Source organism: Rana temporaria, chromosome 11 (assembly GCF_905171775.1).
Source record: "Rana temporaria chromosome 11, aRanTem1.1, whole genome shotgun sequence".
Taxonomy (NCBI): domain Eukaryota; kingdom Metazoa; phylum Chordata; class Amphibia; order Anura; family Ranidae; genus Rana; species Rana temporaria.
Genome location: NC_053499.1, coordinates 52,958,112 through 52,974,821, shown reverse-complemented (window position 1 = coordinate 52,974,821; position 16,710 = coordinate 52,958,112). Strand labels below are relative to the sequence as shown.

The 16,710-nt window shown below is 45.8% G+C and overlaps 1 protein-coding gene across 2 annotated transcripts in view; it reads right to left on the bottom strand.

Moving 5' to 3' along the window:
- TSPAN4 (tetraspanin 4) overlaps positions 1-16,710 on the bottom strand; it is a 1,094,228-nt gene that overhangs the window by 828,988 nt on the left and 248,530 nt on the right. For both annotated transcript variants that reach the window (XM_040328525.1, XM_040328524.1), the window contains one exon: positions 10,009-10,109. The gene's annotated coding sequence lies outside the window, so the exon portion shown is untranslated. The remainder of the gene's footprint in view (positions 1-10,008; positions 10,110-16,710) is intronic.

The window sequence follows — 16,710 nt, the reverse complement described above, 5'->3', positions numbered from 1 at the left end:
AAGCTCTATCCTGGTCTCTTCACTCCAGATTACAGTGTGGCAGAAGCTGTGAGGCATGTTGAAGTGTTGTTGGGCATATTGTAACGTTTTTTTTTGTGTGGCATTGATGCAGTAAAAGCTTCTTTCTGGCAACTCGACCATGCACCTAATTTTTAAAGTATCGTCGTATTGTGATCCTTGAAACAATTACATCGTCTTTTTCCACAGCAGCCTGTATTTTCCTGAGGTTACCTGTGGGTTTTTCTTTGTATCCTGAACAATTCTTCTGGCAGTTGTGGCTACAATCTTACCTGGTCTACCTGACTTTCTTAAGTGATCATACTGACTGGCACATTGAAGGCTTTAGATATCTTATTATATCCTTTTCCATCTTTATAAAGTACCATTACCTTGTTACACAGATCTTTTGACAGTTCTTTTCTGCTCCTCCTGGCTCAGTTTTTTGCCTGCTCAGTGCATCCATGTGAGAGCTAACAAACGCATTGACTATTTATACACAGACACTAATTGCAATTTAAAAAGCCACAGATGTGGCAATTCAAGGTTGACTTCTCATTTAACCAGTGTGTTTCACCTTTTTTGTCTGTACCAAGGGAAAACATTTCAGGGTATGTAAACTTTTGAACAATTTGGATGATTTCCATGATCATTATGTTTTAAAAAGGAGCCAAACATCTTTCTGATAATAAATGGCTTCATATGATCACTATCATTAAATAAAGGGATTTTTAAATACAGCTTACCTGTAAAATCCTTTTCTTGGAGTACATCACGGGACACAGAGCAGCATATTCATTACTATGTGGGTTATATGGAGTACCTTCAGGTGATGGACACTGGCAATCTCAAACAGGAAGTGCCCCTCCCTATATAACCCCCTCCCATAGGAGGAGTACCTCAGTTTTGTAGCAAGCAGTATGCCTCCCAAAATGGTCCCCATAAGAGGGGTGGGAGCTCTGTGTCCCGTGATGTACTCCAAGAAAAGGATTTTACAGGTAAGCTGTATTTAAAAATCCCTTTTTCTTATCGTACATCACGGGACACAGAGCAGCATATTCATTACTATGTGGGATGTCCCAAAGCAATGCTTTAATGAGGGGAGGGAGACATCTTCCCAAGACAACAGGATTTAATTTAGAGATATACTCAAATAATAATAAATCCCATTTAGTCGAGAAAAAATAAATTTAAATTTAAATTTTAACTCAAGGGTGCCCCCGATTCTGAGGGTCTTAAATCACAGCCTGCAGCACTGCCTGCTCAAAGGCTGTATCAGCATTCCTTCTAACATCCACCTGGTAAATTTTTTAAACGTGTGGATTGAAGACCAGGTTGCTGCCTTGCAAACTTGAGCCATAGAGATCTGATGGTGTGCTGCCCAGGAGGCGCCCATGACAAAGGAGGAGGCAACCTTTCAAGCCGCAGGCCTGAGTGTTTAACTGTTTAATCCACCTCGAGATGGTGGATCTTGCAGCTGCCTGCCCTCTCTTGGGCCCATCTGGCAAATTGAACAACACCTCTTGTTTTTCAAATCTTCTCTGTAGCTTTAAGATAGGCCTTCATGGCCCTGACAATATCCAAGGTATGCAGCAACCCTTCCTTTCTGGAAGTAGGTTTAGGAAAGAAGGATGGTAATACCAAATCCTGGTTTAGATGAAAACTGGATATGACCTTCGGTAGGAAGGAAGGATGAGGGCGGAAAACCGACCCTGACCTTATGGAAAATAAGATATGGTTCCTTACAGGATAAGGCTGCCAGCTCCGCTACTCTTCTGGTGGAAACTATGGCGACCAAAATTACTGACTTCCTTGTCAGTGAAACAAAAAGAATTTAAGCCAACCGCTCAAAATGTTGTTTCTGTACACTTGACAGAACACGATTTAAATCCCACGGACAAAGCGGGGATTTAACTGGAGGATTAATACACAAGACCTCCTGTATGAAGGTCTTAACCAGCGAGTGAGTGGCTCAACAGGTTGTTTCTGTAAACTTGACAGAACCTGATTTAAATCCCACGGACCAAGCGGGGATTTAACTGGAGGATTAATACACAAGACCCCCTGTATGAAGGTCTTAACCAGCGAGTGGGTGTCAAAGCTGACCTCTGTCCTTTGATTGTGTTTAATGCCAGACCTTTATCCACTCCTAGCTGGAGAAAAAAACTTAACCACTCGATCAATGGTATGCTTGCGGGAAAGCCATTTCTTGGACTCACACCAGCCTACGTAGGTCTTCCAGATCCTGTAATAAATCACCCTGGTGACCGGCTTTCTAGCCCTGATCAGGGTAGAGGTTACCTGCCTAGACAGCCCTCTACCCCTGAGACTCAGGGATTCAGCCGCCAGGCCGTCAAATTTAGACGCCGTAATGCAGGGTGGAGGATCGGTCCTTGTGAGAGTAGGTCTGGCCGTAGAGGAAGCGTCCAAGGGTCTCCCACTGCCATCTTTAGGATTAGTGAGTACCATGCCCTCCTGGGCCATGCTGGAGCTACCAGGATGACTGGTTTGTGCTCCACCCTGATCCTGCGCAACAGGCGGGGTAGTAACTGTAGCGGGGCAAAGGCATACAGAAGTTTGAACTGATGCCAAGGGCACACCAACGCATCGGTTCCGCAGGCCATCGGATCCCTTGTCCGGGATATGAACCCGTCTAGTTTCTTATTGAACCTTGATGCCATGATATCCTTGTCTGGCACACCCCACTTCTGACAGATTGTCCGGAAGACCTGGGAATGTAGAGACCATTCCCCTGGCGACAGAGTTTGGCGACTTAGGAAGTCCGCCTGCAGGTTGTCCACTCCGGGAATGAATATTGCCGATATGCAGGGAACATAAGCTTCTGCCCATAAAAATATTAAGCTCACTTCTCTTTGAGCGGCGCGACTCCTGGTTCCCCCTTGGTGGTTTATATATGCCACAGCTGTGGCATGGTCTGATTGTATTCTCACCGGGGACCCCTGTAATTTGGATGTCCAAGCCTCGAGGGCTAGCCACGCTGCTCTGAGCTCCAGGATATTGATGGGCAGCTGCTTGTCCGCCTCTGCCCAAGTACCTTGGCGAGTGCTACCATCCAAGACCGCTCCCCAGCCTTTCAGGCTGGCATCTGTGGTCACTATCTTCCAGGCTATGGGGGAGAAAGATTTTCCCTTTAGCAGATTCTGAGGGTTTAACCACCAGCCCAGACTTTGCCGGACTCTTGATGATAGAGTCAAAGAAAACTCCAAGGCCTGGGCCTTCTTGTTCCAAGCTGTTAGAATAGCTGCCTGTAGGACGCGAGTATGGCTCTGTGCGTAAGGTACCGCCTCGAACGTGGCCACTAGCTTGCCTAGTAAACGCATACATAGGCGAACGGTTGGCTCTCTTTTGCTTAGAACCAACCAAATCAATTCTTTGATAGCTTTGACCTTTACCAGGGGCAAAAATACCTTCTGCTGAGCCGTGTCTAACCTCATGCCGAGATATTCCAACTGTTTTGAGGGTTGAAATGCTGATTTTTCTCGGTTTAGGATCCAACCGAACCTCTCCAGGTACTGAACCGTGAGGGCTACTGCTTGCTCCAAGCAAGGAGCCGAGTGATCTATGATTAAGAGGTCGTCCAAGTATGCTAGGACCGTGACCCCTTGGATTCTTAGATTGGCTAGAATTGGAGCCAGGACCTTCGTGAATACCCGGGGGGCCGTAGCCAGCCCGAAAGGGAGCGCCACAAATTGGAAGTGACGCTGGGCCACTGTGAAGCGTAAAAATCTTTGATGTGGCTGAAAGATCGGTATATGAAGGTAAGCGTCTTTTATGTCTATAGACGCCAGAAAGTCGTCCTTCTGGAGCGCGGCGGCTGTTGACCGAACGGATTCCATCCGAAATGACTGGACCTTTAGGTAAACATTTAGACTCTTTAGGTCCAAAATGGGTCTGACATCGCCGTTGGGTTTTGGTATGACAAACAGATTGGAGTAGAAACCTAGCCCCTTCTCTTGGGCTGGTACCTCTACTATCACGCCCTGGCGAAGCAGACGATCCAATGCCGCTAGCAGCAAGGCCTTTTTTGCTGGATCGTTCGGAACCCTTGATTCCTGGAAATGAGGCGGAGGAAACCTTAAAAACTCTAATCTGTAGCCTGTGGCCACAGATGACTGGACCCATTTGTCGGGATGTTGGCTTCCCCAAACCTCTGCGAAGAGACGAAGCCTTCCCCCCACTCGAGTGAGTGGGGGCGCCCCTTCATAAAGCAGACTTAGGGGCTGGCTTTGTTGGTTTGCGAAACCATGGCTTCTTGCCCCCAGGGGCCTGTCCCTGCGATTTATTGTTAAAGTTGGATCGCGCAGGAGGCCGTCGATACTGCCTGGAATTTGAGGTACTCGGCATAGGGGAAAGCTGTTTTTTAAAGGCTGGCCCCCGGAACCTCTTTTTTTTTTTTTTTTACTGGTAGAAGGGTACTTTTGCCACTTGAAATAGTCTGCATGTATTTATCCAGATCTTCTCCGAAGAGTCGCCCTCCATGGAAGGGGAACCCCGCCAGCAGTTTCTTGCATGGTGGCTCGGCCGCCCAGTTCTTTAACCATAAGAGCCTCCTCATATGCACCAAACAGAGATAGACGCCTGTTGGATGGAGTCTTTTATAGCATCTACCGCAAAGCACAAAGCTCTGGGAATATCGGATAACTCCTCTGCCTGTTGGGCAGGAATGTCCTTAAGCATCTGCTTTGTCTGGTCCTTTAAAGCCTGACAGACCCCGATAGCAGCCACCGCTGGCTGTACCACTGCTCCTGCCGTAGCAAAGGAGGCTTTCAAAAGTGATTCTAAACGTTTATCCACCGGGTCTTTAAACATTTGTATGTTTTCCACCGGGCAAGTTAATGATTTATTCACACAGGAGATGGCTGCGTCCACAGCTGGGAGCGCCCATTTTTTGGCAAATTTCTTTTCCATAGGGTAGATAATAGAAAATCTTTTAGGCGGCAGAAAAACTCTGTCCGGCCGTACCCAATCCTGGAAGATTAACCCCTCTAACAGAGGATGGACCGGAAAAACTGCATTGCTCAAGGGCGCTTTTAAGGATCCCAAAGAGGAAACCTCCGGAAGCTGAGGCCCTGGTAAGGGCATCTTAAAGGCCGAACGGACCATGTCTGTCAAATACTGTATCCATAACCTCTCCGCTTGGGAGGCTAAAAATGGTTCCTCTACAGTAAATTCCTCAACGTCTGAACCCTCTAGGTTCTGGTCCAATTGATCCTCCTGATCTTCTAACTCCTCCGGGGAAAGAACCTCATTATCCGAGGATACACCCTTAGGCGAAGGGGATCTAGTCCGCTTCTTGCCTGGCATGGATCTGGTGATCATAGCTGCCAATCTTTCCTCTAGCCCTCCTAGGGAGACGGCTAGCATCTCCTCTGTGATAAACACAGGGTTGGGTGGATCTGGGCCAGCCTCAGCACCAGACCCCCCTACTGGCTCATCCAAGGCACCCACCACTGGGTTGACAGGTGGGGAGAGTACCGGCATAGCCTGACTCGTATCCTCAGAATCCGAGGGGGAACCCTTTGGTTTTTTTTTTTGACCCCTTTTGATCCCGAGCCTTTGGGAGCCATGGTACAATACCGAGGTACCCCTGTATACAACAACTGACTGATGTAACCAGGAGATAATATATGTGGTTTAGGGAACAACAGTACTACTGATGACCAAAAACCTGGTGGGGAATCCAGTCAGTGCTTTTACCTTTTCCCTTTTTTTTTTTTTTTTTTCAAAAGAAAAGTTTTTTTTTTTTTTTTTTTTCAAAGCACACTGTCCCCCACAGCAGAATTTGCTAGTATCCACCTGCTGCCATAAGGATTTTCTAGGCTGGACAAATTTAAGCTAGTTCTGAATTCCAGAACTGTAATACTCGCTTGCGCCACCGGGTGTCACTGTTCTCAGCCGCAGCGCTGCCGCTCTGTGTCCTCCTTGTTCCAGGCTCAGACTGAATGAGCTGTACACCACAGAGGAAGGGACGCCCCTTCCTCCTATGAACCTGACGCCCCGCCCCCCCCCTCCGAAATGGCGCGAATTTCATTATTTCTCATGCACGCGCCCGCGCGCGCGCCCGCTATCGGGGGGGGGCCAAGCTGGAAGACACCAGGAGTCCTGCCATGCAGGATACATGCCACAGCGCAGCTATAGGTAAGCTCTTAAAGCATCTCTTTACCGGACACAGAGCGGCTAGGGGAAGTCCCCTCCTTCAGCTGCCTGCGGCCTGACACCCAGCCAGGTAGGAACTTTTGGTAGGTTAAGACCTAAGTTCTGGAAAGGTATAGGCTCACAGCCCCCTCTACCCACCTAGCGCGCAGTCAGATGGTTACCTGCAAACAGACCAGGGAATCCAATATTTGGGGGGTAAAATATCCAGACCATCCTGTCTTTCTTAGACATAGTGACCTCAACTGCCAATGCCAGAGCATACACAGGCTAACCTCCCCATAGATCCCTGGAGGGCCTGCTGTCGAACCAAGTCCCGCAGGCCCCCCCTCTTACCTGCTCCATGCCGCAGGACTTTGCACAGCAAGCGGTCCAATCTTCCCCCATCTCCGTGGGTAGCGTACTAGACCTTCAGGCCCTGGGTTCCTATGAAGGATCCACTGTCCTGGGCCCATATAGCACTCTGGCAACAGAAACATTAGGCCCCCAAAGGTTTCTAAGTTCTGGGCCCAGGGTCCAGCTCTCTAAAAAGAAAAGCATTATGGGCTATACCCCAAGGGTTTGGGGCCCGGTTACTGACCACTTTAGCGCTGAGGCCTTTGGACAGAACCGGTTAGCTCACCTAATCCCAAGGATGTGGAGGCAAGCTAAACCATGACCAACACCTAAGACACTGGCGTAAAAACTGAGGTACTCCTCCTATGGGAGGGGGTTATATAGGGAGGGGCACTTCCTGTTTGAGATTGCCAGTGTCCATCACCTGAAGGTACTCCATATAACCCACATAGTAATGAATATGCTGCTCTGTGTCCCGTGATGTACGATAAGAAAAGAAATTTTTTGGCATAATCAGTCATATTTTCAATATAAATGCCAAAATGTCACGATTTCTGCCAGGATATGCAAACTTTTGAGCACAACTGTATAACAGAGAAACAAGTTGCACCCATTGGTGGGGGCCAGTCGGAGACAGGTGCATCTACTCAGGGCCGTCTTAATAGCATCATGGGTCCCTGGGCAAAGTAATGCTATGGGGCCCCTACAATGGAGACAGTGCAGGTAAACAGATATCAAGTAGGTAGGTTCAAGGCAGACAAGCGGAGCTTCCCCTTTTGGGTGAAGCTCCGCATTACCTACATAGTTAGTCACAGGGCTGTGGAGTCGGGGGAAATTTTGGGTACCTGGAGTCAGAGTCGGCAAACAATGCACCGACTTCGACTCCTACTAAATTTAGATTGGAATAAAAAAAAAAAAAGCAAGTTTAAATGTCCCAATTCACAAAGAGTTATAATTAATGACTTCTCTACTGTAAGAATAAAGACCAATGCATGCAGTGCCTCACGTAACCGCAAAACGAACACGTTAAGTGACCGTGAAGAAGCATGCTTTTCATGTGCTTCACTATATGGCACGCAACGCACAATTAGGAGCTGCAATACTTATACTTTCCATAGTGTTGTGTTCTGCTTTTACAGAGAACGCATGTTAGAGAACCAGTAAGTGTCCAAATAAAAAAATTCCAACAGGAGTTTTATAAAGCACTAAAAGAAGTTGAAAAGTATGATCGCTCATCAAAACTTACTGTTGAAGAAGCCATCCTTGTTTATCCAGAGATCGTTAGTGATGTGGCCAGAATAGTTACTGCAATGCCACCCACCCAAGTCAGTGTCGAAAGATTATTTTCAGCCCTAAAAATAATAAAGTCTGACTTAAGAGCCTCTATGAAAGAGGATCTGGCAGAGGCAATTCTCTTCCTTAGAACTCTACATTGAATTGATTTGCATTTGCTAAGCCTATAACTAAATTTCAAGATTAATATAAACCATTTCTAGGTTTTACAGATTTTGTTTTTGGTTCATTATAGATAAGCTTTGTTTTTGTTCTAAAACAACCAAATAATGTGGTTTGTATTTTTGAACTGGTAAAGATCCTGTTCCTGATGTTTATGCCTGCTGCTACTATCCAGCCACTTGATTGATTAATAAAAAAAAAATAATAAAACTTTGTTTTCATTGTGTTTGTCTTTTGCTTAAACTGTGCAATACAGTAGACTGTTGGCTTCCCAGCCAGTAGTCCTGTGGTAGGTTGAGTTTCTTTCCCTCAAGGAATGTATAAAATACATTTGCATATTAATACAGAGGAGTCGGAGTCGGAACATTTATTTACCGACTCCACAGCCCTGGTTAGTCAGGTTGAAAAAAGACACACGTCCATCCAGTTCAACAACAAAAAAATAAACAAACAAAATAAAAAACACAATACAATCCCATACACCCAACTCCACACCCACAGTTGATCCAGAGGAAGGCAAAAAAACCCCAGCAGAGCATGATCCAATTTGCTACAGCAGGGGAAAAAAATTCCTTCCTGATCCCCCGAGAGGCAATCGGATTTACCCCGGATCAACTTTACCTACAAATCTTAGTACTCAGATATATTCTGTACATTTAGGAAAGAATCCAGGCCTTTCTTAAAGCAATCTACTGAGCTGGCCAGAACCACGTCTGGAGGGAGTCTATTCCACATTTTCACAGCTCTTACTGTGAAGAAACCTTTCCGTATTTGGAGATGAAATCTCTTTTCCTCTAGACGTAAAGAGTGCCCCCTTGTCCTCAGTGTTGACCGTAACATTCTATACAACAAAGAAACAGTGGGGAAATACATAGAGTAACAAAGCTGTCCTGTGGATATAATATATCTGCTAGAATGATGCCTCCCCAGTACTATGGCCCCGCTACATCCCAGATATCCCCCCAGCACTCTGACCCCTCTATACACAAGATATCCCCCCAGCACTCTGACTCCCAATTTCGGGGCAGCGTGGGATCAACGACCAGCTGCTTTGGGGAAAGTGCAGGGGCCCCCCATGCAGCTGGGGCCCCTGGGCAGTGCCCAGGTGTGCCCTCTCATTAAGACAGCCCTGCATCTACTGCCAGGCCAGCCATAATTCCAATTTCCAAAGAGTTTTTCTAGTCCATGGCAACCTGGTGGGCAGGAACTGTCTAGCCTTCAGTATCAATTTCCTAGACTGAGATACTGGCACAGAGATGACACAGTCATGCAAATCCGATATCTGTGCATTTCCTGGCAGTGTTCTCACATGTAAGACATTGATTATCTACCGTTGTAACTTCTCACCTTGGGACCAGCTACAAAGTTACAAGTTTGCAATCAGGTAACCAGAGAAGTGGAGACTTAGAAAATGCTTCCATTTTCTTGCAGCAGACTGATCATCTTAGCCTAGGAACAGTCACCTGGCTGAAGCCCAACAACTGCTTTTTACTGATAAATGACGTAATGTGATGTACCGTAATTTATTGTAAAAAAAATATGCTTTAAATTCTGACATTCAGAAATGTATTTATGCAGACTTAATGTTCTGCGGTATGGTTCTATTCACATCTGCATGTTTTATGTGTGTTACATATGGAAAAGATGTTACTTGCTGCATTGTGGATGCTGTTTGCAGAAAAATACATTACATGGCACAGTTCAAGGGCAACACAAGAAAAAGTACATTAAAAACCATCTAAAATATGAAAAGCATCCACAGTGCATGACACCAACAACAAACCTAATACATGCAGATGTAAAGAGGTATGACAGTCCGCAGTGGCCACTCAAACATGATTATTACATTTGATAAAGCTATATAAACATACATCATGAAGCAAGGGTTCGCTAAATCATTCACCTTCATAAATGGTACATAAAAAGCCTAGAGAAGGCATTAAAAAGTAGTTTACTCTTTACAGGGTTTGCCTAGAATATTTATGCAATGAAAAAGAAAACAAGTTTAAAGTAAGAAAGAGAGAAAATATATAATAAACAGCATACCTCTAGTGCCCACCCGACATCTCTAGTGAACAATATTCCATACAGCCAGTATTTGAGAGTTAGGCGTAATTGTACAAATGATGATGAAGAAAGTTGTGGCCCTAAGGAAAAGATTACATGAGAGGTGTTATAGAAATAAGGTATTTAAGAGAGCTTATCAAAAAGTCAAAAACAAAATGCACGCGAGACCTAATTTTCAATATAGGTTAATATATAGATTATGATGGCTATACCACTTACACATTTTATACGGTGTAACACCGCAGGGATTCATTTACTATAGCGTCCAGATAACAGATAGCGCCCAAACCCTTATGCCGCGTACACACGACCGTTTTTCATGACAAGAAAACTGTGAAAAACGGTCGTGCGTATGCTCTATAGCAGTTTTCTCGACGAGAAAACTGCCCGCAAAAAAAATTAGAACCTGCTCTATTTTTTCTCGTCGTTTTTCCCGTTGCGAAAATCGCTCGTGTATGCTTTTCCAAGGGGGAAAAAAACGCGCATGCTCAGAATCAAGTATGAGATGGGAGAACTCATTCTGGTAAAACTAGCGTTCGTAATGGAGATAGCACATTCGTCACGCTGTAAATTATTGCATCGTTAAATGCAGCGCATTCTTTTCTTTTTTATAATGCTACAATAATAATGAACTTCTTTTGCTGCTGATATTCACAGAGTTATGACCAACTTGTTTATTTATTATTTATCGTGATCTCATGAATAATCTTTTTTTTTTGTAAGCCAGATCTCCATAAAAATTGTTTAAATACTTTTTTCAATCTTAATTTTTGGTTATTAATTGTAGAATATTTTAGACTGATTTCCATTTTTTATTTTAGTGTGTCAAGTTACCACAACAACATTATTATTTAGTATTATTTACCCTCAAGAAGGTTAGTGTCCCTTGTTAATTTGAAAATGTATTTTTGAAATGTCCATACCTACTCACTAGAAAACTCTCCATTTTGAATAAAAACACATGGTCAAGTTTTTACAGTAAACCAAAAAAACATTTATTCTGGCACATAACAAATTAAAAAGGTGAAGGCAGCACTGAAGACCCTGCTTGAATTTGTTCAGACACAGATCCCCACAGCAAAACATCCAAGAATATAATTTCAAAATTGGGACTATGAAAAGCACATAATTTAGGGCCACAATTACTTTTTTCTCTTCCTTGTAGCCTTCTCTGCAGCCTTTGTTAAACGCATCTTCGGAGGAGAGCTTGTGGCAGAAGCAGGAGGAGGGGTGACCTCCGTAAGGTCAGTGAAGTCGGTAAACTGCCCCTCTCAAGCCCCTGTTGCCGACCTTCAGAATGAGGTTTTCGCTAAGGAGACGTTGGGCCATGTCCATTCTTGGTAATTTGTCTCCTATAAGTGCAGCAAATCCCTCTGCAGCGGTGGGGGGCACTCTGAGGGCCACAGTAGCCTCCCTAATTAGGTCACGGGTTTCCTCCTCCATCTGCATAAGCCTCCTGGCCCTTTTTTGTTAAATGCGGAGGAGAGGCCTCTCAGGACTTGTTTGGCCTGGCCACCTCCTGTGTGCCACTGGGGCCTGCCTCCTGCTGGCTCTGATTTTCTCCCCCCTCATCCTGGCTGAGCTCTGGCTGCGTATAAAAAAGGGACATAATTAAATTTTGGGCTTCATCAATCACACACATTTTTCACCTCATGACAGTTGCAAATTGAATGCTAATAAATATTAAAGACAATCATTCTGACCCCTGCATTTTTCATTCTTGTACCCATCATTTTTGGCCACTGTCTATTGATATCTAAAACACTTTTTGTTCAATCATTAAATTGTTAGCAATAGTAACATGTATTTTACATATTTTTATACTTTTATTACAAGAAATCTTTATCTAAATACTATACCTGGCTCCGTATGGCCAAATCAGGCTCCTCCAGGAACTCAGTTTGTTCCTCCGAAGAAGGCTCAGCTTGGCTGCAGGGAAGGCTGGAGGCTTGGCTGAAGGGAAGGCTGGAGCGATGTCTGGGGGCAAGGCTTGAAAGAGATTCCCTGGCTTCCAGATGGTCATCAAGGAAGCTTAATTGACTATAGTACTACAGACTTGGCTTATAAATTTTATCTGCTGCTGCTCCTGACCTCATGGATTGCAGGACCTTTTTGCGCTCAGTCCTATATGTGCCCCTAATGGTCCCACTTTTGGTATTCACATCCTTGGTTGTTGCTGTGGGGATCTGTGTCTTCACAAATTCAAGCAGGCTCTCCAGTTCCTCTTTCAGGTCTCAAATAATTTATCTCAAGTCTTCCTTTGGTTTCAATCAAACACATCTCCAAGACAACCACTAGCCTTGCTTAATAAGCTGAGGGTAAAGGTGATGGGCTGGCCAAGTATGTCTTCAGACCTAAACCCTATTGAGCATCTGTGGTGCATCCTCAAATGGAAGGTGAAGGAGCAGCCCAAGGTCTCCAACATCCACCAGCTCCATGATGTCATCATGGAAGAGTGGAAGAGAATTCCAGTGGCAACCTGTGAAGTTCTGGTGAGCTCCATGCCCAAGAGGGTTAGGGCAGTCCTGGAAAATAATGGTGGCCACACAAAACATTGACACTTTGGACCCAATTTGGACATTTTCACTTAGGGTTTTATTCACTTTTGTTGCCAGCGGTTTAGACATTAATGGCTGTGTGTCCATTTATTTTGAGGGGACAGCAAATTTACACTGTTTTACAGCTGTACTTTACATCATACAATAATAGGATTTTTTAAACAGCTTACCTGTAAATCCTTGAGTACATCAAGGGACACAGAGCTGTGTTAATTACTTAGTGGGTTATGTGTCACCACCAGGTGATTGGACACTGGCACACCCTACTTACAAGAGAAGTTCCCCTCTATATAACCCCTCCCATATGGAGAGTACCTCCGTTTATGTAGCAAAGCAATAAGTATCCCTATATATATATATACACATATACACACACACATACTGTATATATCCCAAATAAGAGGGGTGGGAGCTCTGTGTCCCGTGATGTACTCCAAGAAAAAGATTTTACAGGTAAGCTGTTTAAAAAATCCTATTTTCTTTTTCATACATCACGGGACACAGAGCTCCATTAATTACTTAGTGGGATCTTCCAAAGCAATGCTTAACTTGAGGGGAGGAAGACACAAATCAAACAAAAGCAGACCGCCAATTGGACGTGATGAACTATACTGCTGCCTGCAGCACACTGCGCCCAAAGGCGGTATCCTCATGCCCCCTTACATCCACTTGATAAAATTTCGTGAACGTATGGACTGAAGACCAGGTTTCAGCCGATCTGAGCCATGGAGGCCTGGTGATGCACTGCCCATGAAGCAAAATGAAAGCAAAGGATAAATTGGGACTATAAGTGAGGCTGCAGACAAGGTGCGGGTAATAAAAGAGGTACAAATTTAATATTCATAGGAATGAAAAACATGCATCAACATACAGAAAACATGTAAATGAGAACATACATTTCAAATAAATGACATTACTACATATTGTAAACACATAATAAGTGCATATGGAGTAAAAGCAACAAGGGTGCCCAACAAGGTGCCACATGCTAGTCTGCATGGAACTATGAATGCATAGAATGAATATATGTACTGATGGCATGTTAACAGAAATGGCGGAATTATTGCATTTGGTGAAGAACTGGTAAAAGACATATAAGATATCAAAAATAATATCATGAAGGTACATGTAGCATCCATAATAGCCCAGCATCCATAATAGCCCAACGCGTTTTGTGTCTGTAACACTCCTCAGGGGAGGATGCTTGGATTATCTAAAGAAAATATATAAATACATTTTAGGATAGGACAGAATTAATAAACTAATAACCAGTATGAGATGGAAAAGTATCCACCTAGGGTACTCACATGGAATATAGGCTAAAAGGATGCGGTGTGGGGGGGCGTGTCCTGGACATGGAGCTGTGAGGACGTGTCTGTTCTCTGCTCCACACCCACCGCAGCTTATACAGCAACATACCGGTGATCCTGAGCCCGAAAACGGCTCAGGATATGTCCCAGCGTCGGCTGATAAATCCCGGCAGGTGCAGCTAGATAGCTACTTTCCCGGGACCCACAGTAAGGCGCCCGAAAAATCCAAGATGGCGCCGACCGGGAAGACCTCCAAGGCACAGACAACCCAGAAGACACAGCCTGCAAAACAAACAGCCTCGCTGCAGCCAGCATCCCCTCTGCCATCCCCGGGAGTGGCGAGTGCTTCTGCAGCCCCGGCATCCCCGGGAGTTGAGTGATTCTGCAGCCCCGGCATCCCCAGGAGTGGTGAGTGATTCTGCAGCCCCAGGATCCACAGTCTCCAGAGCAAGGGGTTCTGACATTGCAGATTTCATAGAGGATGGGGACATAAAGAGACATATTTGGTCACTTCCCACAAGAGAGGATTTGGAGAGGTTCACATCCAGAATAGAAAAGGCTTTTAAAGAAGATATTGACCAGCTTAAAGAGGACACCACACAATTGGGAAACAGAGTAGAAACTTTAGAACAAAGGCTAGATGACACCTTTTCCTCCATATCAGACCTGCAACTGCGGTGTGCAGCACAGGATCGCAAGATGGAAGCAATTTTGTCGCACTTAGACGATTTTGAGAATCGCAGCAGATGTGCAAACATCCGCATTCGTGGAATGCCTGAAGCTACTGCCCCCAGGGATATAATCCCCTCTCTAGTTGGGATATTCAGGGAAATCCTGGAACTCCCTGACACTGTGCCAGTGGAAATCGATCGTGCTCATCGAGCTCTGAGGCCCCCCTCTGAGGACGCAGACAATTCCAGAGACATTATCTGCAAATTGCACAAATATACCCTTAAAGAGCGTATCATGCAAAAAATGCGCAATAAACCCTTTTTTGACCTCGATGGCGCTCACCTGTTTTTTTACCAGGACATATCCAGGAGAACTCTAATGCAACGAAGGGCCCTTAAACCTGTACTGGCTGCCCTGCAAGACGCAGGCATACCTTACCGCTGGGGCTTCCCATTCTACCTGCAGGCGACCAAAGATGGCCGCTCGGTGACTTTACGCACCAAAGATGATCTCCCTCACTTCCTTTCGACACTAGGTCTGAACCCGGTGGACTTCCCCGATTGGCGGGGAGACACGGAAGTAGCAGGCTTCCCAGCCTTTAGCCTTCCCCAGCCCTGGTTGCAGATGCCGCAAAGACGCAGTAGGAGATGCAGCCGCCATCCCCAGGATCTGGATTCTCGGCCCGGCCCCTCGGCCCTAAGAGACTGATGGCCCGTTGCGAGATCTCAACTTCATCTGACCACTATGGATTACCTCCACCCCTGTCACCCACTTCCCCTGTGAATTAGCAACGGATCTCTGGTTCGGAGCCCCCAAAGAGGAACTTGTAATGGGTCGGGAACTGTGATGGCCCTGACGGACTGCCATGAGCCTGCTCTGTAGACACTCTGACCAGGCTAACTACCCCGTCCCTAGGGCCCTATTCTCTCTAACCTGGATCCCGCAGGTGGCATCCACCCCCCCCTACCCCATCTCCCCTCGGCACGTGTACCCAGACACCCGGTGTCTCAGGATAACTTCCAATAGGTGGAGGTGGAGAAGATCTCCCTCCCCTTGTACCCACCTCCATGCTGGCCCACGACCCCCATGTAGGCCGCCCACATACGGGTATTGGTCCCAATTGGGATGACAGGCCGGGACCGGGCGGGTCCCCTGTACCAGGGTCACCCCCGGGTCCTGACCTGCAGTTCTCTCCAACAGTTTGTTGTTTTTTTGTAATTGTTCATTTTGCGAATGTGATTTCTGATGCTAATGTTTCACTTATTCCTTCCCATCCTTTCCTTGCTTTCCTTTCCTCCTTTTCTCTCACCTTCTGGGGACCGCGACTTGCACCGCGCCGTGCCACCAGGAGCGCAGTCAGCCCATCATATGGTGACAACATGGCGGAGATTAAGGTAGTTTCATATAATGTCCGTGGTATATGCTCCCCAAATAAGAGTAGCAAACTGTGATGGGAGCTGAAGAAGCTGAAGGCCCAAGTCATTTTCTTGCAGGAGACGCACTTCACTCACCATTCAGTGCCTAAACTACCCACCCACCTATACAGCCAGTGGTATCGCAGCACATCCCCGGTTAGCAAATCCCGAGGTACAGCGATAGCCATCCACAAAACCTGCCCATTCCAGCACACAAGTGATCTTGTAGATCCACAGGGTAGATATGTTTTTTTGAAGAGATCCATAGCAGGTATAAAATATACCTTTGCTAACATTTATGCCCCCAACTCAAACCAATTGACCTTCCTCGACACGGTCCTGGACCGACTGATGGAATTCAAAGAGGGCTTCCTAATTTTAGGCGGCGACTTCAATGTTAGCCCGGACCCTTCACAAGACATATCGCACCGGCGACCAACGCACTCTCATGCCTTCCTAAAGCGCTTCCGCAAGTCTCTCCAGGAAGCTGGCTTGGTAGATAGCTGGAGAGTCCTGCACGCCACAGATAGAGACTATAGTTACTATTCAAAGGTGCACAATGTATACACCATAATAGATCTGCTATATGTCGACCGACCCACTCTGGAACTGCTGCAGGGTTTCGTCTATCGGACATATAACTATATCAGACCATGCTCCGATCACCGTTACTGTCGCCTTGCCCTCTGGCACCCATAGGGCCTGGACCTGGCGACTTAACGAGAA